At 42.7% G+C, this 27,346-nt stretch overlaps 12 non-coding genes across 12 annotated transcripts; 3 read left to right on the top strand and 9 right to left on the bottom strand.

Annotated features, from left to right (window-relative positions):
- Positions 1 to 2,010: 2,010 nt before the first annotated feature.
- On the bottom strand, positions 2,011 to 2,117 carry Trnal-caa (transfer RNA leucine (anticodon CAA)). Its single transcript has 2 exons — positions 2,080 to 2,117; positions 2,011 to 2,056 (listed from the first exon to the last, which is right to left on the bottom strand). It is a non-coding gene; the product is annotated as a tRNA-Leu (tRNA).
- Positions 2,118 to 3,817: 1,700 nt separating this feature from the next.
- Trnar-ucu (transfer RNA arginine (anticodon UCU)) lies at positions 3,818 to 3,903 on the bottom strand. Its single transcript is given in 2 exon segments — positions 3,818 to 3,853; positions 3,867 to 3,903. It is a non-coding gene; the product is annotated as a tRNA-Arg (tRNA).
- A 1,849-nt stretch (positions 3,904 to 5,752) lies between these two features.
- Trnas-aga (transfer RNA serine (anticodon AGA)) lies at positions 5,753 to 5,834 on the top strand. Its single transcript has one exon. It is a non-coding gene; the product is annotated as a tRNA-Ser (tRNA).
- A 1,016-nt stretch (positions 5,835 to 6,850) lies between these two features.
- Trnaq-cug (transfer RNA glutamine (anticodon CUG)) lies at positions 6,851 to 6,922 on the top strand. Its single transcript has one exon. It is a non-coding gene; the product is annotated as a tRNA-Gln (tRNA).
- A 2,679-nt stretch (positions 6,923 to 9,601) lies between these two features.
- Trnas-uga (transfer RNA serine (anticodon UGA)) lies at positions 9,602 to 9,683 on the bottom strand. Its single transcript has one exon. It is a non-coding gene; the product is annotated as a tRNA-Ser (tRNA).
- Positions 9,684 to 12,617: 2,934 nt separating this feature from the next.
- Trnas-aga (transfer RNA serine (anticodon AGA)) lies at positions 12,618 to 12,699 on the top strand. The gene has a single exon. It is a non-coding gene; the product is annotated as a tRNA-Ser (tRNA).
- Positions 12,700 to 14,002: 1,303 nt separating this feature from the next.
- On the bottom strand, positions 14,003 to 14,074 carry Trnam-cau (transfer RNA methionine (anticodon CAU)). Its single transcript has one exon. It is a non-coding gene; the product is annotated as a tRNA-Met (tRNA).
- Positions 14,075 to 16,807: 2,733 nt separating this feature from the next.
- On the bottom strand, positions 16,808 to 16,879 carry Trnaq-cug (transfer RNA glutamine (anticodon CUG)). Its single transcript has one exon. It is a non-coding gene; the product is annotated as a tRNA-Gln (tRNA).
- A 1,557-nt stretch (positions 16,880 to 18,436) lies between these two features.
- On the bottom strand, positions 18,437 to 18,508 carry Trnad-guc (transfer RNA aspartic acid (anticodon GUC)). Its single transcript has one exon. It is a non-coding gene; the product is annotated as a tRNA-Asp (tRNA).
- Positions 18,509 to 20,058: 1,550 nt separating this feature from the next.
- On the bottom strand, positions 20,059 to 20,140 carry Trnas-aga (transfer RNA serine (anticodon AGA)). Its single transcript has one exon. It is a non-coding gene; the product is annotated as a tRNA-Ser (tRNA).
- Positions 20,141 to 23,233: 3,093 nt separating this feature from the next.
- On the bottom strand, positions 23,234 to 23,305 carry Trnad-guc (transfer RNA aspartic acid (anticodon GUC)). The gene has a single exon. It is a non-coding gene; the product is annotated as a tRNA-Asp (tRNA).
- Positions 23,306 to 23,810: 505 nt separating this feature from the next.
- Trnas-aga (transfer RNA serine (anticodon AGA)) lies at positions 23,811 to 23,892 on the bottom strand. The gene has a single exon. It is a non-coding gene; the product is annotated as a tRNA-Ser (tRNA).
- Positions 23,893 to 27,346: the final 3,454 nt, after the last annotated feature.

Raw genomic sequence — 27,346 nt, 5'->3', positions numbered from 1 at the left:
TCATTGCTACTTTGTCATTATAATGTCGCTAATGTTATGAATCATAATGTAACTATGTGACATGCAGGATATTTGACATTTGACCCATGTGAAAGGGCGGTTCAACCATAAGGGGTGGAGACCCACAGGTTGAGAATCAGTGCTTTAAAAGATTCTTGGTATACATGTTGTTTGATAGTTCTGCTCAAACCATCTGCGTTCCAGCAGTTAGGCCTCGACAAAGGTTCTTTCAAGACTTTCGGGATGACTTAGTAGGTAAAGGTGCTCACCACCAAGCTTGGAAACATAGGTTCCATCTCTGGAACCTACACAGTGGAAGGGAAAAGCCAGTTCCTAGGGCTGTCCCCAACAGCCACATATGTGGGCAAACAAAATGAGTTAATTTTGAATTATCTTCTAAGAAAGCCCGCCCCCTGTGCTGGGGAAGGAACGCTACCTTAAAAACATATTTCAAACGTTGTTTCATTGATGAGGATTCCAAATTAGATTTACTTTTTTTTTTAAAGGTGCTCTTAACCGCTGAGCCATCTCTCCAGCCCTAGAGATTTACTATTTCTAAACATTTACCTTGTGCTGTTGTGCACACACGGAGTGACGGCTCCCGTTTCCCTTCCGGTGTCCCTCACCCCAGTGCTTCGTTCGTCACGGTTCTCTCCATCCAGCCACCTAGAGTGTGACAATGTTCTGAGATGGAGTGAGTGTGGATCGCACCCTGCCCGCTCAGACTTTAGTGCATCCTTGCTAATGATCTACCGTGTGCAGCCACTGCCTCTCTGGCCTCTGTTTCCTCCACAGGGACCCCGTAGCAAGCAGCGCAGTAGTAGCTGACTTACTGATCGTTTCTACGACGCTGGGAGGTCTCCCCTGTGAAAGTCAAGCAGGGACGCTGGATCAAAGGTCTCAGCGAGAAAGGGGAGACCAATGGGGCGAGGGCAGAAAGGAGACAGGGGACAGAAGAGAGACTGGAACAGACACTGTTACTAGGGGTGACAACGCCTTACTCAGGCCGTTCCGTTCATCACGTCAGATATCACGGGCCTTCAGGTCACGTGCCCTTTTCCAGACCATCAAATAAAGTTGGGGAATCAAAATCTGTAGAAGAAAAGTGGAAAGAGCATCAGGATCAGGGTGGAAAACGCCAACGAGAAGCTGCGCTAGGGCCGCGAATTTCACTGACAGAAAGAGAGAGCGCTACCGGAGTTGGCCGAAGTTCTACTCGGTTCTTAGAACTCAAGACATTTCACATCATAGCCCCGACCCCCGCTCTCTGATCCGGGGACATCCTAACTGCAAGTCACAGCCAGCGCCTCCCTGGGAGGGACTGTCTGAGTGTGTGTCACCTCCCTATTTCCCTCCTCCTCACTCCACCACCGCCCCTAGATTCGCTTCACACTTTAAATAGGTTCAGGTTTTTCATTCCAGTACTGTGACTAGAACCACGAACAGGCTGTCTTCCTAATTATTGACTATTCTAATGTGCTGAGGTGAGTGTTAGGATGGCTGAGTGGTTGAAAGCACCATACTCAAGAGTTTGTTTGCCCCACAGGGGATTCTGGTCTCTGAATGCAGGTGTGGGTTTGAATCCTACTCCTGATACTGTAGCTCTTTCTGTTTTTGTTTGTTTGTTTGTTTGTTCTTGCACCTTTCATGCTGAAATCTCTAGTTTGCTGATCGTACCCGCTGGGAAGGACTTTCTTTAATCCCATTATCTGACTTTGCACCCTCTAGGTTTTTTTTAACATAATATTTTGACCCATTATTTTGTTGTTTTTCTATTTTGTGCCCTTAAACTCAAACTGACTCTTTTGCCTCAGTCATTTATACAGCTAGGGAAGTCTTTAATACGCTTAGGTTTCCTCGCCTTTATTTGTGATTATTCCTTCTGGCCATTTGTTACATGTTTTGCACATGATCACTTCAATCACATAATATGTTGTGCACATTGTATAGTGGGTACAGCAAACTAGAAATTTCATTATGAAAAGTGCAAGACCAAAAAAAAAACAACTGTGTCAGAAGTGGGATTCGAACCCACGCCTCCATACGGAGACCAGAATCCTCAGTTGAGGAAGAATTACACTTGAGTCTGGCGCCTTAGACCACTCGGCCATCCTGACACACAGGTACTGGGTGTCGTTTAGAAGGTGGAGTGCATTCTTCCTACTGACTTCCGTTTGATTTTATGCAAAGCTGGCTGATAAGCGAGGTGCCCCACTATTCCGTGGCTTTTTGCTCTCTTATTCATAAATTGTTCCACCTCTCTGTCCTTCTTAAGTCTCATCTATTTTCTTCTGTTGTGCTGTTTTGGTAGAGATTGTTCTAAGGCTCTTTTAGATTATGATGAACCCTGGGTTTAGGCTATAACTCAGGGGCAGAGCACTCGCCTATCACACACGAGGCTCTGGGTTCTAACCCCAGCACAGAAAACTAAGTCTTGAGGAAACGGTCGTCTCCAACATCCTTGAGCGCTAGTAACTTTCTCTTTATTTCATTGAGCCTATTCTGTGTCTGTTATATCTATATTTTGGACCAATCATGATCCCAGGAGTTTGTTTCTTGAGTACTTGGCAGATATCTGAGGTAGCTGAGGGAGAAGAACCTTCCACACTGTATAATTTGGATGCTAAGTTCTCCTGTCCGCACTGCACAACTGTATCTTCCAAATATCTCAGTCTTGCTCAATCTAACTTCCCCTGTGGTCTTTTGCCACATTAAGCTGCAAGGCTCTTTCTTGGGAGTGAGGGTGGAGTAGGGGTGGTGAGAGGAGCACCTCAGGTTACCTCTTCAGAGAACGTAGGGGTCCAGCCGTTCTTGTGCTTCAGGTATTCTGCTTTCCCGTTTTTCTTCAGCTCCTGACTGTACCTTACAAATGGCTACCTTACTCCATACGCTGACGAGCTCATCCTCTGTATTGCCAGCGTCTCTTGGAAGAACTGAAGGCCTGAGGTGGAGTTGTGGTCTTGTTGCATTATCGCAATCTTCAAGACGCTCAGATTTCAGTCTTGAGAAGCCACGCCCACACTTAGTGTGGCATCCTTTTTCTGAGCACATCTTTCAGAGAATGTCTGTGCATAATTTACATCAAAACCTTTTCATGATATATTCCAATTTTGCTTCATAAAATAAAATGTGAGGTGTTTACAATAGAATAGTATAACCAATCTATAGAATATTACATGCTTTAGGTAAAGAATGAGATACCACCACATACTAAACTATATCACAACACAGAAAATAACAGTATGTGGTCATGTGTGTACCTATTCAATATCTATACAATACACATTCCTAGAAATATTACCTAAAATAGTCTATGTCACATATTTATTAAACATGCATATAATATGTAAATTTCTAGGAAGATGCACAGGATATTTCAAACAAACCAGGCACCAGCCAAGGGAACTAAGGAAGTAGTGTTCCAGAATGAAAACAAGATGTATTATTCACTTTGGGTGATGTGAGAACTTCCATGGCTCTTTGTTTGAAGTCACAATCTATTATAGACGTAAAAGCATACTGAATTTTGATTAAGCTTTTGAGATGAAATCTTTTTGCTGCCAAAGAACTTTTTCTAAGGCAAAGGGTGGAGGGAAGGGAGTTCTGGAATTTGAGCAGTAGCGAGCAGACATTGTAAACAAATAATGAAGGAAAAATCGAGAACTTTAATAATATAATGTAATGTAATAGAACATATAGTGAGTTACACAGCTTTTCAAGGGACATCTTAGACGTTTTGATTCCTTTTTCTTGCTCACTCGGTGGCAAAGCGCATTCCTTTGATGCAAGGACAGACACTTCACAGGCAAAATACCGTCGACTCTGGCGGGACTCGAACCCGCAACCTTTGAATCTCTCAAGCACGCTAGAAGTCCAATGCGCTATCCATTGCGCCACAGAGCCCACATCTGACTTCAGAACTTCCTAAGACTTCTCAGTATTTTCTTGTGTATCAATGCACTATTTTCTATGAACGATATTTCCAGTTCTTGGCATACTTCACACAGAAATGTGCAACAGACAAGACACGATATCCTCAACACGACTTTCTGGCCTATTCCCAGGTGTATTCCGCCGGAAATGTCTGACCAGAGATCCATCTCAACTTTCCGGACTTGATGGCACACGCTTGTAACCTCAACAATTTAGAAACCAAGGAAGAAGGATTTCCTCGAGTTCCGGTCCGTCCTGGGCTACAACAGTGAGGCCTTGTCTCAAAAAAAACAAAAACAAAATAAAGTAAAACAAAGAAAATCACCACAAAGACAAAATTCTTATCTCATTTAGCCTGGCCGCTCTGATTCCAAGCTACTGATCACAGATCATTCGTTTTGCCAAAGAGCGATCCAAAGCCGTTTAACTCGGGCGGGCGCCCAGCCAACTCCTTTTTTTGGAGCTTCGAGATTTTCTTATGTTGCGTCTGAGTTCTTTAAAAACGGCCGATTCTCGGGTTTAGTACCCAGATTCCTGGCGTGCTTTCTGCTCTGGCAGCTCCGGGATTCTCCAGGCTTTCCTCCTGGAAGGTTTTTGTTTTTGTTTTTTGGGCGGGGGTGGGGGTGTCTGAGATAAGATGCTTTCTACCGAAGCACGTTACTGTAGTGTTCACAAGCTCTTCCCGCAAATTAATTTAGAATAAAAATTGGTGGAGCGCCCGAATTTGCAGTCAGATGGCTCGGCTTCGCGATCCTTGTACAATCTCTTTGGGGTCCGATGGCAGGGCGCCCTTCCCTCCCCGCCGCTCTTGACCCTTCGTCCACTCTTTTCTTCTGGACCTCTTGCCTACCCACATCTCCTGCTCACTTCCCTCTGTTTTCCAGCTGATGGGAGGAAAGGGCTAGGAAGTAACTGGAAAGTGGATTCTAGAATACGCAAGAGTGAGAATTAGGTCCCAAAGCAGTAGCAGTACACTGCTCGCACTTTTTACTTCCTGGATCTGTAATATAGTAACTCTTAATTAAGTACTTTCAACCCTTTTGATTACAGACTGAGAAGACAAAAGTAGATTCTAAAAGGATCAAAATATACTTACAACGCTAGGTTACTGGGTGGTGGGGTTTGTGGTTTGGTTGGTTGGATTTTTGTTTTGTTTTGTAAACATGTTTGGTAATTTTGTTTAGGGTCTCTTTACTCTTGGATGAGGGGTCGGGCCCCTAACATGCCCTTGGTTTTCTATCTAACCTCAATCCTTCTTCGGGCTCCAGTACTCACAAGTGTCTCGGACTGGTATAAAGCTCTGGTTGCTTGTGACCTAAGGCTTCGAATAAACCGCAGGGGGACTTTTGCATTATGCCTATTTTAAAGTAAAATTCAATTGAGAAAAGAAACTGCTGGGTTGGCTGTTTGTGGCGATTTCGGTAGCCTCTGGAAAGTGAAGCGCGTTCTTGTTTGCAAACGTTTTCTTGGGAAAGCGAGAGGGGGGCTGCGGACGAACTTGGGAACTGAGGACCCTTGGACGCAGCATTGTTTACGCTATGCAGTGTGATTTAGCGAGGAGGCTATGTACCTAAAAGTTCTAGCAGAAAAATGATCTCATGCAGTCTTCGGAACTACTCACGAGGTCTGGATATACGTTTCCAGTTTCGCAGACTTGCCCCACAACCCTTTTGCCACTGGCGCGAGATGGTGTATTTACGAACAAAGGGATTTCTGTGAACATTTTTCAGTATTCCTGGAGAGCGAGCACCAGCTACAGCTTATAGGCAACCTGAACCAAGTTCCTTTACTGTAGAGAGAAAACCAGTGGTGTGCAGTTGTAGTCGTGGCCGAGTGGTTAAGGCGATGGACTAGAAATCCATTGGGGTCTCCCCGCGCAGGTTCGAATCCTGCCGACTACGTGGTCTGTTTTAGTCTATGGGTAGTGCTAGGTGGGCCAAGCGCTGTTCCGCAACCTTTAGGATTACAACCTTTAGGATTATGGAGAGCTTCCAGCTCCGCGCGGGTTAGAGAGTGTAGGTGTTATTTATGAACTAACAATAATTAGCTAATTAAAAATAAATAAATAAAACCACGGAATTAGAGAAGACACCTTGTCTCAAGTTGGCGGTCTGCAAAAATTCCTGAAGGTGGTAAAGAGAGGATGAGAATCTCTTTCTAGCTCTTTGCTGAGCTAAATAAAATTCAGCTTCCTTCATTTAGAGCTCAGCAATGCCGAGGTTGCTGGAGAGTGGGGCCAGGACTTTCTGAGTTTGCACTGATAGGAAGAGACTTATTTTGAAAAGTCTAAAGCACATAATTAACCTTAGAGACAACGAAAAGTATTTCATGGCTGAAATTGTACACGTAGGGAAAGAGGGGGAGGGAGAGAGACAGAGATAGAGACAGAGACAGAGACAGAGAGACAGAGAGGGAAATCTCTCAGGGGCGTTTGGGTGAGTGGGTGTGTGGGGAGCCTGCGGAGGCAGCTCACATCTGTAATTCTAGCTTTCCAGAGGCTGAGGCAGGTAAGACTGCGCTGTAGAAAAAGACTGTCTTAAATGTACGCACAGTGTTTCTAGGTATTAAAGTACATGAAAAACATTCGCTCCAATTCTAGAATATCCCAGAACTACTTGAAGCAGACAAAATACATAAATTCCTGAGGGTTTTCTTCGAAAGGCTGTCACCAATAGATAAATATTAAACTTTTTTTTTTTTTTTAACTTTGGAAACGGGGTGTGGTAGCACTCTCCTGTATTCCCAGCTCTTCGGTGGAGGAACTATGATTATAGGGAGTTCAAAGACAAATATAGCTACAAGGTGGTGGAAGGGCAGCCTGAACCGGATACTGTCACAAACAAAAATTCAGACTTTGATAACCTAGCAGTACTATCGATCATTAATTAATCACACAGGAGGAGCTTGGTAGCCATGTGGTTCCATGGTGTAATGGTTAGCACTCTGGACTCTGAATCCAGCGATCCGAGTTCAAATCTCGGTGGGACCTGACTAGTTTTTGAAGATCTTTTTCTCTCTCTTTAGGGGGGAAGAAGCAAAGCTTCATAGTAAGACCACCTCTCAAAAACAGAACAAAACAAACAAAAAACAAGCAGCAATCTTCTAGTCCTGAGAAGCTGCATTCTGTTTTTTCCTCCCAGATGTTGCAGAGGTCACACTCTCACATTCTAGAGCCGGCCGTTCTAGAGCTAGCTCTCTGTTCTTCCTGACACTGTGGCGGGAGAGCAGAAACCTGCTTCTCATTCGGTGCTTGTTCTCACTCTCTCTTACCAGAAATTTGGAATCATCTTTATTTCCTCTGGACAAAAACTAAACTTATAAGCCTCAGAAGTTCTTTGTTCTCAGGGTACGGTGGTGTCCTCAAGAAGGGTTGAATTAGCTCTGAATCTCCAGGCAGAGAATTGAGATAGTTTCTCCTAATGTAAAATTAGAGAGAACTAATAATTCCTCTTTCCTTCCCTTCCTTTCCTACAAGGTCTCACTTTAAGGCCAGTCTAGAACTCACTGTGCTGCCCAGGATGGAGTTGAACTCACAGCAATCCTTCTGCTTCAATTCCACCCCACACACTAGTGCTATAATTATAGGTATAGGTATAGGTATAGCTTCTTTCCTTCCATTTTTTCCTCCCTTTTTTATCAGGTCGATGGAGAAACTACAACTTCTCCATCTGTCTAGCTAAGATACTCTTTATTTACTTCCCCTTTAAGTTATGAAAAGAGTAAATTGTTTTCAGTGACAGATACGAGAAGGCTAAGTCCAAAATCAGGGGACTCTTCGTGGACTAAAAAGCAGCTTGATAGAAAGCAGATGGCAGACTACCTGGGCTAATAATTGATATTTTCTGTATTTACCTGCCAAGATCCTATGGGCAGTGCTATTATGAGCCCCATTCCAAACCTCTTGAAAACCCTAGCTGCACAGCACTGCTCTGCAGCCTGTCGCCAGAGGCAAGGCTAGAGAGCCAGATCTGACTGAGACCGAGGGAGGGCTTCGGAGCAGAAACGACCCAGACAGCTTTCCTGACATAGGAACTTAGAGCCCACTTAAAGGCCATTCAACTTCTGAATGTTCTACGGCCTCAGACATATCTTTGTTTCTTGTTGTCTTCACCTCTACAGCCCTCCTGACCTGTGAAATGAGTTACAGTGTATGGATATGCAGACCAGAAAGCACGGGGAGCCTTTGAAACAGTAGTTTGTGGCTGTTGTGTGGTAGACATGGGCAAATGTCCACTTACCACAGCTTGGGTGACCGCGCTGGAGAGCTGGCAACCTGGAAGTGGCGGCAGTGTGACTTGGAAGTAGTTCATCAGGCTCTTCAGGCACACAATGGCTGGAAGCTCTTTTAGGCAGCTCAGCTGATCTCTGCTTCTTTCAGACAGCTTGGTGACTCTATTTTCTCCCAGGCCTGTCTGAGACTCTTCTAGGCAACTCAGTTACCTATGAAGATCTCTCAGCAGGCCTTATTTATGCTTATAACCTTGCTTTAGGAGGACCTATCACATCTGGTCGCTTTAGGGACTTCCCAAAGTCTTTGAGAGATTTACTTCCTGAGCTAGTGAGCCTCCCTGAAAGATACAATGTTCCACCTCCCTCTAGAATATCCTGCTGTCTTGAGTAATTGCCGCTAAGATGAGATTCTCTACAAGAAGACCTTGAAAAATGAGCTTCGGTATTCAGCATTTGAGGTACCCAATAAAGCTAACGTAGCTTCGTCTAATAACATGGTAGTTTGGTAATATTTCGCAATTCCAAAAGGGAATTGTGAAATCTGGGTTCACAATTCTATCTAGAAACCTTTAGCTTACTGAGTCATCGTGTGTCATTGAGCAGTTTATTTAGAATGGAGAAAATAGGCGTGTGCACAGGCTGTCACCCTAGCTCCTGTGAGGCAGGGACAGAAGGAAGGCTTTCAGTGAAGCCTCAAGGCCAGGGTAGCAATTCAGCTCAGTGGTAAAGCACTTGCCTAGCAAGCTTAAGACTAGGTTAAATCATCAATGCTTTTGTAGAATTAATATGCCTTCTCTGTGAGAAATCACTCCAGCGCTTAGAGATTAATAAAGCAAACTAGTTAACAGTGCACAGTGGCTGTGGTTCCAGACACGGAGCAAGCCTCAGACAGAAATCTGTCATCTACCACGGCTTTACAGACCCTGGTTACACTTTGGGCAACTAACCTTGTTGCACAAAGACAGAAAAAATTCCAAGGTTTGGTTGTTCGGACAAGTGGGGGAGATTTACAATATAAAACATTGTCATTGTTATCTAGAGTCAGTCAGGGCTGCTTTTGCCAGGCAGCTGTTAGCCAAGGTCATTCTGTCTGCCAGGTGGGATTATACTGATAAGAAAACTGGGAGTGAGAGTACTTTTAAATTCTTCTTTGTGTAATTTAAAGCTTTTAATCGAATTAAATAGATTCTACTTTGTAACATCAATGCTCTACAGCAGTACCAGGAGGAGATAGTATGAAACTCGGGTCTTTAAACAAGTTTCCCTCTAAATACGGAGCTCAGCTGGCTTTGGGTAACAAGGCTGCCTTGACCTTCCAAGTGTTGCTATTACTAATGTTACAGAGCTGTTTAAATCCAAAGAATTAACGAAGAACAACGTTTACCTTCAAGGGCAGAAGGATGGTTACGGGGTTCTTTGAACTGATTCTTGGTAAAACCGTAGTCGGCAGGATTCGAACCTGCGCGGGGAGACCCCAATGGATTTCAAGTCCATCGCCTTAACCACTCGGCCACGACTACCTTTTCTTAGTTATCTCCGAAGTATTAAGATAAAGTAATGGATAGATGCAGTTCGCAAAGAACTCTAGTAGTAAAAAAACTTCTTAATATACTTAGGAAGACAAAAGAACCGCAGATTCCGTTGCAAGAGAATAAAGGCCTCCCGGAAGCTGAACCCCTCGCTACTGACGCGGTCTCTGGAATCCGCACAGAAGCGTCTGCAGTTCCAAGTCCACTCAAAGTAACTTTAGGGTAGATCTGCCAAAAGCAAGGGACTAGGAGAATGAAGAAGGGTGAAGGAGGAACCGACAGGATCATTTAAAGTCGAGCTCTAACCTCCAATCTCCGGGGCCCTACTGGGGGAACGGGGTGCTGGGAAGAAGGGGTGACTTGTGTTCTCAGATCTCCTTAAGTATTTACACACTATAGCTAAGACTACGTCCCCAGACTCTCGAGTCTGGCAGAGGAAGGAACTACATGTAGGATTTCCGAGAATTTTGACTGTGAACGCACTTCTCTGATTTGCCTAAGAAAGGACAAATGAATATTTAAAAAAAAAAAAAAAAGACGCTCAAACTTCAACAAGTCAATTGAAAATAACAGGGCTGATTTCTTAAGTGTCGGAGACTTGGGCGCCTGTTAGAATCGGGTGGATCCTATGAGAAACTGGCATAATTTGATTTTACCCGTCTTCACAGACAAGTCAGAAATTTCGTATCCTGGGCGTCATCTCATAATTCCGAGGAATGAAGGGGGTTCTCTGGAATGTGTATGTTTAAATAGTAAACTGGGAGCAGTGGCCTCCGTGAGCCCCACTCTGGGAACCTTCTCCCACTCGCCCTCCCCCGCGCTTGTTCCCGTGTTGTTTAGGTTTCGGAATAGGTTTAACTAAAGCAGTCTGGCCTTGAATTTGCTATGTAGCTGAGTATGTTTCGACTGTCTGTCAGGGTCTTCGGAGGCCAGAAAAGGTTGTCGGATTTAGTTGCTGCGGCCGAGGTTAGGCCGGTGAGAGCCGCTGGCTTGGACGCTGGAAACCAATCTCACCCTCTGCAAGAGCAGCTCACCAGCGGCTTCACCAGTGAACTATCTCCAGCCTCCTTAATCTGGAGCATCTTTGAAGACTCCAAGTTTTCTGGGTTGTTTGTTTTTTGTTTTCTGTGGGGCACGCGGTGAAGACAGAAGACAGTTCTATGAATTCTATGTGAATGTGTGTGTGCATTCCTGTGTGAGTGTGTGATGTGAGTGCATGCCTCTCAGTGTGAGAGTGCGTATTTGTGTGCGTACCCGTGTGAGTATGTGGGAGTGTGTGTGTGTTTGTTCCTGCATGAGTGTATGGTGCAAATGCATACCTGTATGAGTGAGTGTCTGTGCGTGTATGTGCACGTGTGTGTGTGTGTGTGTGTGTGTGTGTGTGTATGTGCGTGCGTGTGTGTTACTAGGCATTGAACCCAGGGCCAAAGGAAGTAAACTGGCCACTAGTTAAGTTTTGGAGAGTTATAGTATTTGAGGTCTTCTTCAAGTCTAATTACCTCATAATTAGTCTTTCATATATAAACAGAAAAAGAAAGTTCAAAGATATATGGGGTATCTTTAAATCAAATTGTAGTCATCCCTTTAATTATACAATAATAAATCATGCCCAGAAAATGTTATAAAGCTGGTGCTGGGAACGTAGTTCATCGGCAGAGCACGGGAGGCCCTGCGTGCCGTCCCTGTATGACACAGGCACACATACACATATTTTGAATGTATTCACTTAGACATCAGGTGATGCATTATCTCTATTGATGGTGTGATATCCCTAACCAATAGTGTGTTGCACAGTTGAATTAGCTGTGTATATAGAAACAAAAATTATTTTACCTTGAATTACACCCAATGTTCAGAAAAAATACAAGAATCGTTTTTATGGAAATCTAATCAAAACTGAATATTATTTTAAAAAGGCACTTTTAGTGGTTCCAATTAAAATTTACAGAACAAACTCTAGCTATCTTTTCCTGTTTTCTCAACTGTTTGTAACTTAACAAGCATCTGTTGCCTACAGATTGCAAACTGTGTATCTTTTGCAAGTGGGTAGAGACACAAACAGTTAAAAGTCTCAACCTGCTATTTGATGTTTCCCTGAAGCATAATCCGTATTTGCAATTACTCGAATCATAAAAAGCAACAGTCTGGAACAAAGGGGAAAAGGAGATCCAGCTTGTGACTCACATTGTATGACAAAGGTGTCCGGACCCTTTAAAGACTTGCTTACCACTTTACTTCCATAAGTGTTTGAAGAAAATGTGTAACTATCCATGTTTAATCACCTTGAAAACTTAGTTTCTGTAAGGCAGCCAGAAACATTACTGAAAGCAGAGAGGGTATCAAGGAGCACAGAGCCCTAGAACTGCAGAAAGCTATTCCCCAGTGCCCTGTGGACATGCCCTTCCCCCACCTCTGTTTCCTTGATTAGAATATAAGCTTAAGTGATGTCATGGATTTAAATGGAGTTATTTTGCAAATCCAAAGTACATTTTAGTAGCCGGAATTATTATTGGTTAAACGGCATCCAGATGTTCACCTCATCTCAGCAATGCAGACCTACATTCCATGATTTTCTTAGTTTCAGAACTTTTGTAAAGTGGATTTCCAAAACTTACATATAATGCCAAAAAAAAAAAAAAAAAAAAAAAAACCAAAACATTCAGGTTTTCTGAATTGTTTCCATAATTCGCAATTCTTCAGCTCATATCCCAGTGGTTGGGTGTACCACAAGGATTCCCAGGAAATAATCTGACAAAATAGGAAGCTAGTCTCTGGAAAAATCACTTTTACCAGAACTCCAGGGGTCTTCCCTGCTCTGAGGATGAAGTGCTGCATATCAGTCCACCACCAAATCATTTCTTTTATCGCAAGCGAAAACCAAAACTAAGCCAGGTTACTTCTCCTAAATGCTCATGCTGTTTCTATGTAGTCGTGGCCGAGTGGTTAAGGCGATGGACTAGAAATCCATTGGGGTCTCCCCGCGCAGGTTCGAATCCTGCCGACTACGATGATCTTATTAAAGGTCACATAATATGTGACTAGTCCATAACATCTGTGACTAATAACATGTCTCAATAAAAATACGTCCGGTGTTTTCACAACACCGAACACAACTTACGACGTTAAAAGCAATAGCCTATAGACTGGGAGAGGACTTCTTTTTTCCTATGTAGTGTCCAGGCATTTGGTCACGTTTTCCTGTTGCTGATAATAGTAATGTCTGTGGGTTTTGTTATTTTGGTTTGAGACAGGTTCTCATGCTCTGGCTGGCTTCAATTCACTCTGTGGCCTTGAATGTCTGATCCCTCCTCCTTTGTTTCCTTAATGCTGCGATTGTCAGTTACTGGTGTTATTGTTTATTGTTTTGTTTTGTTTTCTGTTTTGATCTTGGACTATTTGTTTTCTAATCTCTTCTATTGGGAGCACAGGTCATTTGTGCTCAGCTTTTCTTCGTATTTATTTAAATATTTAAATTAACACACCCATTTCAACACTGCTGCATGTAGTTGAACAAAAAATTCCGGAAGCATTAGCATCAATGCCATTTTTTTAAAAAAAATTATTATTATTATTCGGTAAGTTTTGCTACAATGTACACCACCTGCTTGTAGTCCCCACAACGGCCAAAAGATGGCGACAGATCACCTGGATCTGGAGTTCCAGGCAGGAGTTAGAGCGCACGTGTGAGTGTTGAGAACGAAACCCTGGTCCTCTGAAAGAACTGAGCCATCTTTCCAGCCCCCAAACCATTCTTTTACAGTAAAATTGGAATTTCACGTTTCTCTTTGGCACATTTCCCTCATTTTTTTTCCTCTGTGCACCTGCTCTGCCTCATCTCACGGGACTTTGCAGGCTTTTCCTCTTCTTTGATTTTTGTCTTGTCCGTTTCTCCCCTTATAATCTCTTGCCCAAACTCCATTTCTCTTTGTCTTTCTTTTCTCTAAGGCCAAGCAGACTCTCACTACCAGATACGCCCAGTCCACACACGGAGACAGGCAGCATGCGTCTCGTGCTTTCCCTCCATGTGCTGTCTTGCACTCATTCTATGAAAGCACTAGAACCAGGACACTGACGCAGTGATTGTTTTGAGTTCAAGGCTATCTGGACTTCAAGAGTTTGACTTTCTCAAAAACAAACACTACCGCTGAAAGACATAAGCTCTAAGATGTTACATCTGTCAGGGAGCGAGTCTCAGATATAACTAACGATTGACATCTCTATGGACCCGAGATCTCAGAATTTTTATTGTAATGAAGCCATAAGAACTCTTTGAGATTGACATTGCTATAAGAAAAAAAACCTTAACCTCATAGCAGAGGATGGTTTCGATCCATCGACCTCTGGGTTATGGGCCCAGCACGCTTCCGCTGCGCCACTCTGCTACTACTTAAGTAGGCCCTGAAGTTTGTATATAGTGTCTTCGACGGTTGGTTTTTGTTGTTTCATTTTAATTCAGTAATTTACTTTGTCTTTTACATCGTTTTTTCACAGTCTTTATACTTTTTAAATTTAGGCTTTGTGATTCGCTTCTACCCTAGATTGCCAATGGGCTCTCCCTGGTCGGAAATCTAGAGCGCAAAAGCTGCATCAAGAATTACTTCTCTGGATTTAGACTTTGTAAGGCGGTCATCAGCACGCCTCTTATGCTCAGGACTGTCGGCTCTCCAGGGGAAGAGTCCTGCAAAGTCTTTCAAATTTGAAACAGTCGCGTCCTTTCCACCGAAGCCGTCTCCTCTGGGCTGCCGCCTCCTCCCGCACACACCGTTCCCCTCTGTCCTCCGGGCCCCATTCCCACCAGCTGACACATTTACTACACGCACACGCAAGAGCTTCAGCCGAGTTGTCTGGTTCCGGCAAATAATCTGTGTACTCAGAGGCTGAGATAGGATTGCCTTGAGTCTCGAGCCAGGGTAGTCTATAGAGTAAGGGCCTTATGCAAAAGAGAAACAAATAAATGTTTAAATAAATACATACACAACAAATAACGTGATCCATGTCACCATTAAATGTTTAAAACACGACTTTTAAAGAATTCCTAACATACAAAAAAAAATAAACTTTATAATAATGACTTATTTTATTACCATTCTGGGGATTTGTGTCTTTTAGTTTTTCAGTCACCTGGAAGCAAAAAGTATTTACCTTGTAGAATTTACATCTGGCCATCCTTACTTACATCACAAACAGGTTAGGTAGGATTTTCCTCTCTTCCTTAAGAGGACGATTCCGTGAGCTTCTTCCCGGGAGGGACACAGTGCCAGCACCACACACAGGGTAAAGAAGGGCGGGCCTTAGCGTGAGGTTTTTGTTTATAATTCGTCACTTTTCTTTCTTTCTTTCTTTCTTTCTTTCTTTCTTTCTTTCTTTCTTTCTTTCTCTCTCTCTCTCTCTCTCTCTCTCTTTCTCTCTCTCTCTCTTTCTCTCTCCCCCTTTCTTTCTCTCTCCCTTTCTTTCTCTCTCCCTTTCTTTCTTTCTTTCTTTCTTTCTTTCTTTCTTTCTTTCTTTCTTTCTTTCTTTCTCTCTTTCTTCCTTCCTTCCTTCCTAACCCCAGAATTTTTCCAAACTTCTTAACATTTCGAATCTAGTTAAGATTTTGTAAATTCTGAGTCCTAAATGGATTTCTCGCCTATCACCTATCTACTCAATCACAACCTCACAAGTTACTGCTGTGTTTAAATAAAACAGCTGTCATTAACTGTAGATTCCCTTTCTAGGTTTAATCAGGAACTAGAATCTTTATGGACAGCATTTTCTACTCGTTCTTGAGGTCCACCAAGCCAGCAGCCACATTGTATGCTCAGGACCAGACTCCTTAGCTTGAGGAGTGACTAACACGAAGCCGGCTAGACAAGTGTGGCAGCCCAGGCCACGCCAAGCCAGCCCTGGAGAGATGGAAGCAGGTCTGTTGGAAGAGAGAGGAAAGAAGGAGTTCCTAGATGAAACAAACCAACAAGTAGACAAGCAAAAAAGGAAAATTCCCTTACCAATAGATTAATAACAATTATAAGTACTATTTTTAAAATACATTTTCCCCCAGATTTTAAAAGTTGTTGCTATTCCAGTCACTATTGGAGCCTGACCCTGTTGAAGGTGGGATTCATGGGAAAGTGGCTTCCTAGTTCGACTTGGTTGGCCAGGATCTCTTCATCTTACCTCAGATTCTGGAGTATCAAGAAAACTGTTAAGGCCTAGGTAAAATACTTAAGGCCTAGGAAACTTAACTGTTACCTGGTTAGCCTGCCATCTCATAAGATGCTTCTGCTTTTACTAGGAAACTTTCTCATTCCCAAGTTGTTTACATATTCTGTTATGGTCTATGCCCTTGGGAACCGGTTGTGATAGAAGTTAGTAGGACTGCTTTCTATAATTACCCACAATAAACTGGAGCCAAACCAACCACCCAGCAGCACCTCCTAACCTGGTATATAAGCTTTGGTGGTGTTTGCCTTTATCAGTTGCCCCGGGATAGACCCCAACCTAAGAGAGACACCTGCACTAATATAAAACGCTATTTAGACTAAGACTTCTCTTTTGACGAGGGGTTGAGTAAAGTCTAAGTTCCCAAGACTTCCCTGGGAGCTGACATCCTACTTAGCAGAAAGAAACATGTATGTTAGCAACCATCCTGGCTGGCAAGTTAACACTTGGATGTTAGGCAAACCCATCACAGTTGGCAGATTAGGATACGAACGCCAGGCTCAGCATTTTGGGTCCTGGAGTGAATCCATTACATTCTGCCATCCAACAAATCAAAGGAAATGCTACAAGCATACATATAAACTGGTACACAAGTCTCAGACTGTCTCTTAGGATAGAATCAGCCATTGTGTTCATTACAAGATAAATGGATAAAGGAAATATGGTGAAGAAACACAATGAAGTTTAGTTTATATAATAAACATGGAATCTTGACTATTGAAGAAAACAAAACTGCAGGAATTTTAAGAGAAAGAACCCATACTCAGATGGCAAACCAAAATCAAAACACGATCCAGTTTTAAATGTGTACAGATGTATATGTATGTATGCTTGTGCATATGTATGTGTGTTTTGTCGTCAGAGTAAAGGGAGGACCATGGGAAATAGAGACCTTGAATATAAAGGGAAAACAAACTAGGTTCCACCGAGATTTGAACTCGGATCGCTGGATTCAGAGTCCAGAGTGCTAACCATTACACCATGGAACCTCACGAACTTTGTTCCGGGAAGCTAACTGATGAGTTATATAGTTCTATTGCAGAATTCACCTTCCATTTCTCAAGATTCCTAAACCTTCATTTTAGATTTTGCTATCGATCGCTGCGGTATACCTTCCTTTTCAGTCATGCACCAGGCTCTTCCTGCAAAGTGGAAGTGAGAATCGCTCTAGACAGTCAAGGCCAACCTGAGTCCCTAGTCTCTATAGCTTTGGGCCTTCCTCCACTGCTCTGCGGACACAGCAGGGCACAGACCGCATCACCTCGGCATCTGCGGTTGCGTGGTGGCCTTTGAGAGCTCCGGAATTTTTGTCCAGTCCTCAATTAAGGGACAATTGTGGAAATGTACTTTCATTATGTACAATTTGTGCACGACTTCTTAGGGGACGGAGAAGTCCTAGAAAGGTTCCACCTCTTGGCAAGCTAAGGGTAAAGCACAGTAGAAAGGTCCGATGTGCACGTGTGTGTCATCCTGCATGCAGGCTAGGTCAAGATTAGCGAGGCCTAGAGAAAGGTTGACTAAGTTCGTGTATCTAGATCTCTCTGATAAAACTTGGGCTTACTTTTCTGGCATTTAATTATGTTTTAATTTTTCACTTTCTACTAGGATCAAGGGAGCATCCTATCATGTTTGGATATTCTCTTCTGGAAAACCCACTGAAATATCTTTTTTCATTTTCCATGGTAACTATGTCTTCTTATTAATTTACCTTTTTATATTTCTGTGCCTGCATGTGTATCTCTGCATCTATATTCCGGGCCTAAGTTTTATTCAGCATATGTGGTGCAATCAATTCTCCAGCACATCTGCACTCTTTTAATGATGTCTAACAGTGAGAAAACCTGCTGCTGCCACTGAGACATTGACATCATAGTCGCATGGAAATAGTGATTCTTTTTTGTGCTTTGGAAATTGTTGTATGGATAAAGTCACCGTGGAATAGTATCCAGGTCCTTTCACAGGCAAACTGCGCTAGTTTTCATCATTCCATGTGCATCCCATCTGGGTTTGACTCTGCTGAGATTAATGTATTTCTATGCTGATAGCCGCCAGTTGAAACACTCATGCATGAATTTCACCTATTGGAATTCCTAGTGCAAGGCAGAACCACATCTGTTTTAAAGCGAGGGACTGTATGAGTAGTTCCACTATAGAATGTGTTTATTTCCCCTCGTCTGTGGATTTCCCTGAGTAGAAGCCGCACGGTATTGATCGCTATGGCTTTATTCCGCTCCGAATGCTCTTTTTAATTTTTTTTTAAAATGCGTATTTACAAGTACATTGCTTGGAGACTTTGGGTATTAATGAACTTGATCAGATAATCAAGGACACTACATCAAGCACACTTGGGTCATACGGTTGTCTTAACTTCAGGTTGGGTGCCTAAAATGCACATTTTTACGTTGTCCGTTCTCACTGGTTGAGACAAGTTCTTAACTTACAAGGTGTTTTCCATTTAAACCCAGATTCCTCTCTGATGCTGCTTAGAGAAGCTGTGGTTTTACCAGGAAGTAAACTTTATCAGTGTGTTAAAAGTAAGCCATGCTCTCCCCGTCGGGGAATCGAACCCCGGTCTCCCGCGTGACAGGCGGGGATACTCACCACTATACTAACGAGGAGGTAGACTACCAGAACTACTTATCTATGCCTAATGAAGTTAAACGTGACCTATCCTGCTAGTATTCTGGTTGTTGGAAAAACTACACCAGAGTTAAAGATACATTTCTAAATATCCCTATGATGTAAAATTCTAATCTAGGCGAAAGTCTAGGTAGGGTTTAGCTAAGAATTCCACACAAATTATTTACTTTTTTTTTTTGCCTTCCTGTAATTCCAGATATTATAATCATCCTGAATCAGTAAAACTGTATTTTTATTGTTACATGATAGAGATGAAGGAGCACAAATCATTTTCAACTATTGTCTAAACTACAAGGTCAGATTCACACAATTATTTTAGGATAAAAGATGTTTGATTCTACCCCCACCCCAGCCCACCCCCACACACTCACTCAAGACTCAGTGACCTCCACGCCACTGGAACAGCCCAAATCAGTGCAATAACCCAGGTACAATGCTCACACCTGTATCCCCGGCACTCCTGACCTCAGCTTGGGCTGCACAACAAGCTTTTGCCTCAAAAAACAAAACAAAACAAAACAAAACAACAACAACAAAAAACAAAACCAAAACAAAAACAAAAAAAAAACAAAATGTAATGGGGCTGGAGAGATGGCTCAGTGGTTAGGAGATCACAGCGGTCTTTTTTTCCCCTCGCCCCCTTGGCGCTAGAGTCACACTTGAATATCTGCTTTTAAAGATTTTTCTATTTATTTTTAAGTATTTGTATGCATGTACGTACCACGGAGGAGTTGTAACATCAGAGCAGTTGCCCACAATGTTCAGAACACAACTTGGGTTCCCCTAGAGTTAGAGGCTGTTGCAAAGAAGGTTCTGGAAACTGAATTCAGGTCGTCTCTCCAGCCCTGAATATCTTCTATTTAAAAAAAAAAAAAAAAAAAAAAAAAAAAAAAAACACGCAAACAAACAAAACGTGCTGAGCACGGCGGCACACACCCTTAATCCCAGCACTTGGGAAACAAAGGCTGATCTCTGTGACCACAAGACCAACCTAGTCTACATAGTGAGTATTTTGGCCATCTAACCTTTCCTCAACAGGCACGTTGTTTTTAATATATTATTATATCCCCCTCGCACCTTGGAAGGCAGGGACCCAGGTAAGGCGTTGAATACATTCCATCACTGTGCATTCGCTCCCAGCTCTGCCTGAGTAGTGGCTGGCGGGCTTGGTTAGATAGCTTTCGCTTCTTTCAATGCTGTGGTGCTTAGACAAGACTTTTAAGCAAGTCGTCTTAGGGTGGATTCATTGCAAGCATCGCCTTGAGGAAGGAGGAATCGCAAGGAGTTAGTGAGTTAGCTTTGTGTCCTCTCAGAGTAGAACGTTAAAGGTAGTTGGAGACGTTTCCCTCAGAGAAAAGATAATCTGGTTTTAGGCAAAATAAAGCAAAACCGAACCTTGAACAAATTATCTCCGCATTGGCAATGCAAGAAGAACCTCAGTTAGTCCTGTAACAAACAAACTCTACCCTCGGTTGGGACCCAGCCTCAGACTTTAAACAGGTCAGATTAAGGTACCAAAGAAAACGCCCGTAGTCGGCAGGATTCGAACCTGCGCGGGGAAACCCCAATGGATTTCTAGTCCATCGCCTTAACCACTCGGCCACGACTACAAACCGTGAGAGGTGACCAGTTGATAGAGTTTCGTGGCAGGTGACTTGTGCAAACTCCGGCTTCGCCTTGTCCGCGCCTCGGGCTGCAGGTCACAGAGTCGAGGGAGGAGCCTCGCAGGTCCCGGTCTGCAGAACTCCAGAGCAAGAACCTGTCTCGCCAGCAGACACCCAGGGGGCGTCGCCAGGTCTTCTACCAGTCGCACGGCCTGTGCAGGACTGAGAGGAACTTCTTCTGTAGATTTGTGTTCCAGACTAAGGGTGAGAACAGTCATGGAAGCCTCCTTGTCGTGCTGGTGCTGCACTTTAGGATCATACCATGTTTGACTATTCCTTTTCGCACCTCAGTGTATCTGCTCCCTTCATCCCGAACTCCTAGTTTAACCTGTTCTGCCAAACAGTGGTTAATGATCAGAGACCCAAATTAATGGTATGAATGAAATGAGGTTGACATAGAAGTTTTGGTTGATTCAGGAGCTGATGTTAGTATACTTTGCCCAAAGTCTTGGAATCCAGATTGGCCACTTCAGAAGATTTGCACACATTTATAGAAATGGGTAAATTATTACGATAAGACAAAGTGTCCAGGGGAATACCTGTGTGAGACCAGAAGGGCAAACAGGGAAATTGAGATCTTATGTGACTGACACACTCATAAATTGATGGGGAAGGAGTCTTTTATAACTATGGGGTGCTCAAGTTAATATTCCTGCAATTCCAGGGACAGCACATAAGAAAATAGGAGTGTTATGGTAGGTGCAGGGGAAGCTATTGATGCTGGAGTTCAAGAACAACCACAAGCTGTGCTCATTATCCAAACCCAGGATATCACAAGGACTGAGTTTCCAGATGTATAAAAGGGGTCACTGTTTACCCCCTTTATACCAACAAATGCTACAGCTAGCTTTTCTCAAATTAACTATTTTCCTCACTTCGGCCCCTAAAAAGGAATTCTTTCCCTCAATTTAGCAGGAGGTAATTATAAGACCATCATGCAGATGGGGTGGGTGGTGAACAGGCCGGAGCGAGCAGGGCTGGTGCAAGAGTGAGAAAGGGAAGGTGAAAAAAATTGATAGAAAGTTAAGCTTGTTTGCTTAATTATTGTATTTGATATTTAAGCTTGTTTTGTTTGAATTATTGTATACTGATAGAAATATAAAGTTGTTTTCTAGACTATTGTCTATCTTGTACATAAGCTATTTGTTTGAGGCATAATGTAAAGCTCTAGTTTTATGGTTCTTATAATCGTTTCAATTGTATGTAGGTTGTTAATGTTGGTGGGGAAAAGACTTTTTTAAACAGAAAGAGCGATATGAAATGGGAATGTCTGGTTTCCCTGGGGATTCATGTGTTATGTGATGTTTTTGTGGAGAGTGTCTTATTAGAGGATGTTTTGCTGAGCAGTGTTTTTCTGGACACTGCCTGGAAAAGGGGCATGAAATGTTTTGCTGGAGCAGAGGCTTGAGAGGACATGTGATGTTTGGAAAGGATGTAAATGTAACGCGGCAGACAGTGGACGCCGCTGCTGGCCTTCACCGGGCTTTGCTGATGCTGGTCTTCACTGACCATCATTTGTCGTGACCTCACAGAGAGAAATGCACCAAAGAACTCATCATGAGATTCTGGTGGCTTTTGCCAGTTCTGCAGACTCCAGATGGTTGACAGAGCTTCAGGGCTTCTTCTGGGTGGAACCGCCATTGCTGATTTGTGAACGGCGTTTGTGAGTGGATCGAACCTCTGCTGCTGAGTCATGTGACCTAAAGTGCTGATATCCTGACAAGAAAAGCTGGAATTGCCTCAAAGAACTCTTTCTAAACAGCTCCACATCCTCCTGTGCCCTAGTAACCGTTCCTTTCTACTCTCTGGTGGGTGGTGAGCTATAAAGGGAGGTTAAAGCGTTTAAAGTCCCTTATTAAAGTAGGTGTTGAAAGATCCAAGCTTACATTAACCAACATTGCCGAAGTCAAAAGCCTCTCTACCTAGGTTTCTTTTTTACAATGTAGTCTTGGCTGGCTTGCAGTTTGTGCAATGTAGACCAGGCTGATCTGGAACTCACAGATAGACTCTTGTCTCTGCCTGAGATTGAAGGAGTTACAGGTGTGCAACGTCCCCTCCCTGCAATCCCCTCCCCCACAGCTTAAAGCTCTTAAGGGCTGGCAAGACAGCTCAGAGGGTGAAGACACCTGCCAGTAGGCCTAAGGATCTGAGTTTGAGCCCTAGAAGACAACACACCCTTGCAAGTTGTCCTCTGGCATACATGCATACTGTAACATGGAGTGAATTTTAAAAATTAATAAAGGTTTGTTGTAACTCATTAGGTTTGTTGTAACAAGTTAGTTATAAAAATTCAGATAGGATTGTTTCAATGTAGAACTCCTGAGTACCATTCACAACATTCTTTCTGTTAACAAAACTTAGCACATTACTGTAGTTTCTTTTCTCTCTCTCTGTCTCTCTCTCTCTCATGCTCTAATAGACATGTATATATTTTTTCTGAATTATTTAAGGTAGTTTAAAGATACTCTTTAGTACATATGTATTTCATATATATGTATTGCCTTAAAGCATTGTTACATAGCCAATTAACAGTTAACAGAAAGGTGGAATTAACAATGATGCATTTAATCAATAGGCTTTATTCAAATTTCACCAATTATTGCAAAAATGACCTGTATAGCAAGAAGAAAAGGTACATATCCGGTTCTGCTTTCAGCTATAAAACATTCAGTCTTTCTTTGTGCTTTGTAATATTGCTATTGTTAAGAGTACAACTCAGCCGAAAGTTTCTTGGTTTGTCTGATGTTTCCTCTATATATTTTTCCAGGAATATCAAAACTGTGGCATTGGGCTCTGTTAATACCAAAGTTCACAAAGTACATGAAATTTACTGTTGCAATACTGATTTCTTGGTTACTATATTTACCTGCCCACTGTATACATATCATGGTAGAATTGGTGTTTGTATGAGTGGTTAATAATTATTATTTACACAGCTTATTGGTTTTGTTGTATTTCTTAAGTTTTGGATGATTCTATTAAAGAATAGAAATGCAGTTTTTTAACAAGGGTGTTGTTAAAACTTTAAAATTAAGCACTCTCCCCGTCGGGGAATCGAACCCCGGTCTCCCGCGTGACAGGCGGGGATACTCACCACTATACTAACGAGGAGGAGGCGGGAACTGTCCTTCACTTGCAGTACAGGAAGGTTCAGAAGTTCCCTTCGCCCCGGAGTACACTAGTGTTTCAGGTATTTACTATTTGCCATGTGACCGGCGCCCAAACCTAGTATAGCTTCGCTCGCTGCTCAGGCAACGAGAGCTGCGCCTGCGTCGTGGGACGGCTGGCTCTGAGAGCATTCAGTAGGAATAGGAAAAGAAAAAGTAAAAGAAAAAAAAGTCCTTGTCTTGTAGCCTTTGTCGTGCACTAGATCCTATCCTGAAAATGAAATTATAAACCGTGCAGTCCCTAAGGCTTCTAATCAAGCAAGTGGTTAGACAGGAACAAATCTCCGCTTCACGGAAGAGGAAGAGACTACAGCGAAGGTGCCGTATATAAAAAAAGATAAGAGAAGTTCATTATTGTTAATAAAAATACTCGCTGTTATGGAAGCGCTAAACCCGAAGATCCTCTTGATAGCAGTATAGATGCAACAAATTTGAGACTTAAAATAACCCGTAGTCGGCAGGATTCGAACCTGCGCGGGGAGACCCCAATGGATTTCTAGTCCATCGCCTTAACCACTCGGCCACGACTACATGAATAAAGCTAGTTCTTCAAATCCACAAAGGTAAATTCCAGTGCTGAAAGCCTGAAAGAAAAAGTAACCGGTTGCCAGATTTGCAAGGATCTAAAAGCTCCCAAAAGGAAAGGAATCTTGTAGTGTGTAAGGGAAAATACGGAAAGCTGGAGTCTCTGTAAGACTCGGAACGCAAGAGTCCTAACAGCGTCTTTGAATGACTGGAGGCTTCAATTCCCTCACCAGAACCCAACTGACTTGACAATGAAGTACTGTCCGACCGAGGGTGGTGGCTCATTCCTGAGTCCCAGCTCCGACACTGAGGCAAGACGGTTGTCAACTTAGGGCTAACTTGGCTACACGGTGTACATACATATTTTGTCTCCACAAAGATAAAGTGTACCTTCGTTACCCCAGTCCTAGGGACTGCTTTTGTTATGACTCATTAATCAAACATCGATTTTATCTTATTTTATTTTATTTTTAAATTTTAATTTAATTACAGAAAACATTAAAAGTGTATTTTCAATAAAGACAAGCCCAACCCAAAACTAACATTATCAATTGTATTAAAGAATGACGAACAGTGACCTGAAGGAGAACTGAGTCTCTCAACTGTCTCTTGGGATTTTCAGCTAAATATTTAAGCTCATAAAATAAATTCTATTTTCCATCCAACAGTATACCACAGTTAACCAAATGCCTGCTACTTTATCAAAAAGGATCATCATTCCCTTAGTTTCTAATTATCTGGTCTCCATTTCTGACCGTAAGAAACACTTTTAAAATTCATATATTTCTATATTAAAAGACGGGGCGAGGAGGACAATTTTAGATTTATTATGGAAAAAAATCAATGAAAAATAGTTTCAGTATACTTCATCTCTCCTCTTTTCCCAATTTTCCTACTGTTAACATCTTATATTCCTATAGCAATTTGTTATCATGATAAGCCAGTAATGGCAAGTTATTATTAATACCGTAGTTCACACTAGGGCTTGCTCAGTGTTGTGCATTTTTTGGGATTTGACAAATCTGTGTATTTATATGTTTCACTGCCCCCAAATCTCTGCCACTGGGTGGTTTTTACTTGTTCTTTATACAGTGCTATACAAAAGGAATCATACAACGTTGCAGGATTTTCCCTGTCGAATCACATTAGGGCAGCAAGAGGCCTGAGATTGGACGGGGAAAAGAGAGGTGGGGCTAAGAGTGGGAGAAAGAGCCTCGCAGGGGAGGGAGAAGGGAGAAGGGGGAAGGGAGGGAGGAAGGGGAAGGGAGGAGGGAGGGAGGAGGGGGAAGGGAGAGGGAGGAGGGGAGGGAGGAGGGGGAAGGGAGAGGGAGGAGGGAGGGAGAAGGGGGAAGGGAGAAGGGGGAGGGAGGAGGGGTTAGGAGAAAGGGGGGGGGGAGGAGAATGGGTGCTGATGTGCTGATTTCATAAGGTTAGAATAACTGGGATAAAGCTTTATCATTATCAATTGGCTCTGAAATGATTGTATTGGCAGCTTGTAAATTGGGATTTTATTGGTTAACTACAAGCTCTACGAGTTTTAATGCTACCGGGTACTGGGTATTGTGATTTCTAACCGCGAGGTTACTGGAGTGTGGGGACTGCCAGTTACAGGGGATCATAGCGGCGAGGGCACCAGTGGCTCCCGGGACGAGCGAGACAGACGCTGCAGGGACTCGCTGGAGAGAGCTGCCGGTGGCGGCAGAGCGCGGGAGCGTGGCCCAGCCCCGCAGAAGAGTTGGAGGGTTCATTTTCTTAATATTTCCCGCAACAATACAGTATGCAGTCTTTTTCAGATTGACTCATTTTACTCAGTAATATACATTTAATGCCCTTCCCTGTAATTTTTTTTCTTGTAGTGTGGTAATTCATTTCTGTTAATTGCTGAATAATATTCCACTAGCTTAACTATATATCCAACAATTTGTTCATGCTTGTACTGTTCTTACAGACACATACACAAGTATTCTTTGGGTGTCAGTTTTTTTACTCCTTTGAAGAAATACTAAAACGTCAGAATTATTGAATCGAAGCTAAGAGCATGAATAGTTTTATAAGAAAGGCCACACTGTCCCCCAGAATGGGTGTATCTTTTGCATCTCTGCTATAGGTGCTATAGGAGAGTTCCTTTTGTTCTACATTCTTGTCAGTGTTTGGTGTCAATGTCCTAGTTCTAGAGAATTGGTAAGAAGGATGCTGGTATAACTTTATTTTAATACACATTTCCCTGAAACTAAGATGTAGAGTACTTTTCATATCTTTGTCTTCTGTAAATATCATCTTTGGTGTTAAAAGTTTTGGGATTTAGCCTATTTTCTAAATTGGATGGTTATTGGGCATTGCTGAGAATGAGAACAGTTTATTTTGGTCCTGGAGTTTAAAACCAGGACTAAGCAAAAACCACTGAATCACCTGTTCCTCTACTCCTAAGAGCTCTTTTTTTATTTTTGGTACAAGTACTTTAATAGGCACGTGTTTTTCTGTAGCTGGTCTTTGCTACTTGTGGATTCTTCTTTTTCCCTCCCCTCCCCCCCCTCAACGGTTTCATCCCCTATCACTAGATAGGAGAGAAAGAAAGAGGAGGGAGGCCGGGCGGTATGGGAGGCAGAGGCAGGCGGATTTCTGAGTTTGAGGTCAGCCTGGTCTACAGAGTGAGTTCCAGGACAGCCAGGGCTACACAGAGAAACCCTGTCTCGAAAAAAACAAATCCAAAAAAAAAAAGGAGGGGGTAGGGGAAGAGAAAGGAAGAGGAAGAGAGAGAGATCTGAATCTATTTTTCTTATTTCTTCTTGAGAAACCTGAAAGCCACCAACCCCATCTCTCAGTGTCCTAGTATTTTATTGCCTTTGAAAAGTTGCTAAAATTCCAAATGTCACACAGCTGCAGAAACGATCTATAGCTGGCAAAAACCACGCCTCTGCTAGAGCATGAGGCAAATCATAATCAGCTGCTTTGGACAGTCTGACGCAGCCTCATATTCCCATACCTGGGATTAAAACAAAAACACATTCTTATATTTCTTTTAAAAAAAAACCAAAATTCCAAAATTGTCTTTACAGTTTTCAAATATCTCCCAGTCTGGATTTTTCACTGTAGTAAACAGACATGCTGCTGACTGTCCTTCTAACCATGAGACTATATGAGAGATGACTGTAGGCTATCTCACTCCCATCTGAGTCAACACTAGAACCTGATGTCTATACAGCATCCACCTTTTCAAAATAATTTAGTTTAAATGCTATAACTCAGCAGTTCTTTTAGATTCTACTCATAATTACATTTCAAAGCCACTTTCATATGTCCAGACATTTATTTCAGCAGAATCCCATTCCCAGAACCAAAACCTGTGAGGTATTCCCAGCCAGCAAACAGAAAAGCTAGGGTTGGAAGTCTGGTCCTAAGCATACAATCTTCTCTAAACTCCAGTTCCAAGGGCTCCCACATCCTTTTCTGGACACCAAAG

This window comes from Apodemus sylvaticus, chromosome 14 (genome assembly GCF_947179515.1).
Source record: "Apodemus sylvaticus chromosome 14, mApoSyl1.1, whole genome shotgun sequence".
NCBI lineage: Eukaryota > Metazoa > Chordata > Mammalia > Rodentia > Muridae > Apodemus > Apodemus sylvaticus.
This window is presented reverse-complemented; position numbering and strand designations above follow the sequence as displayed.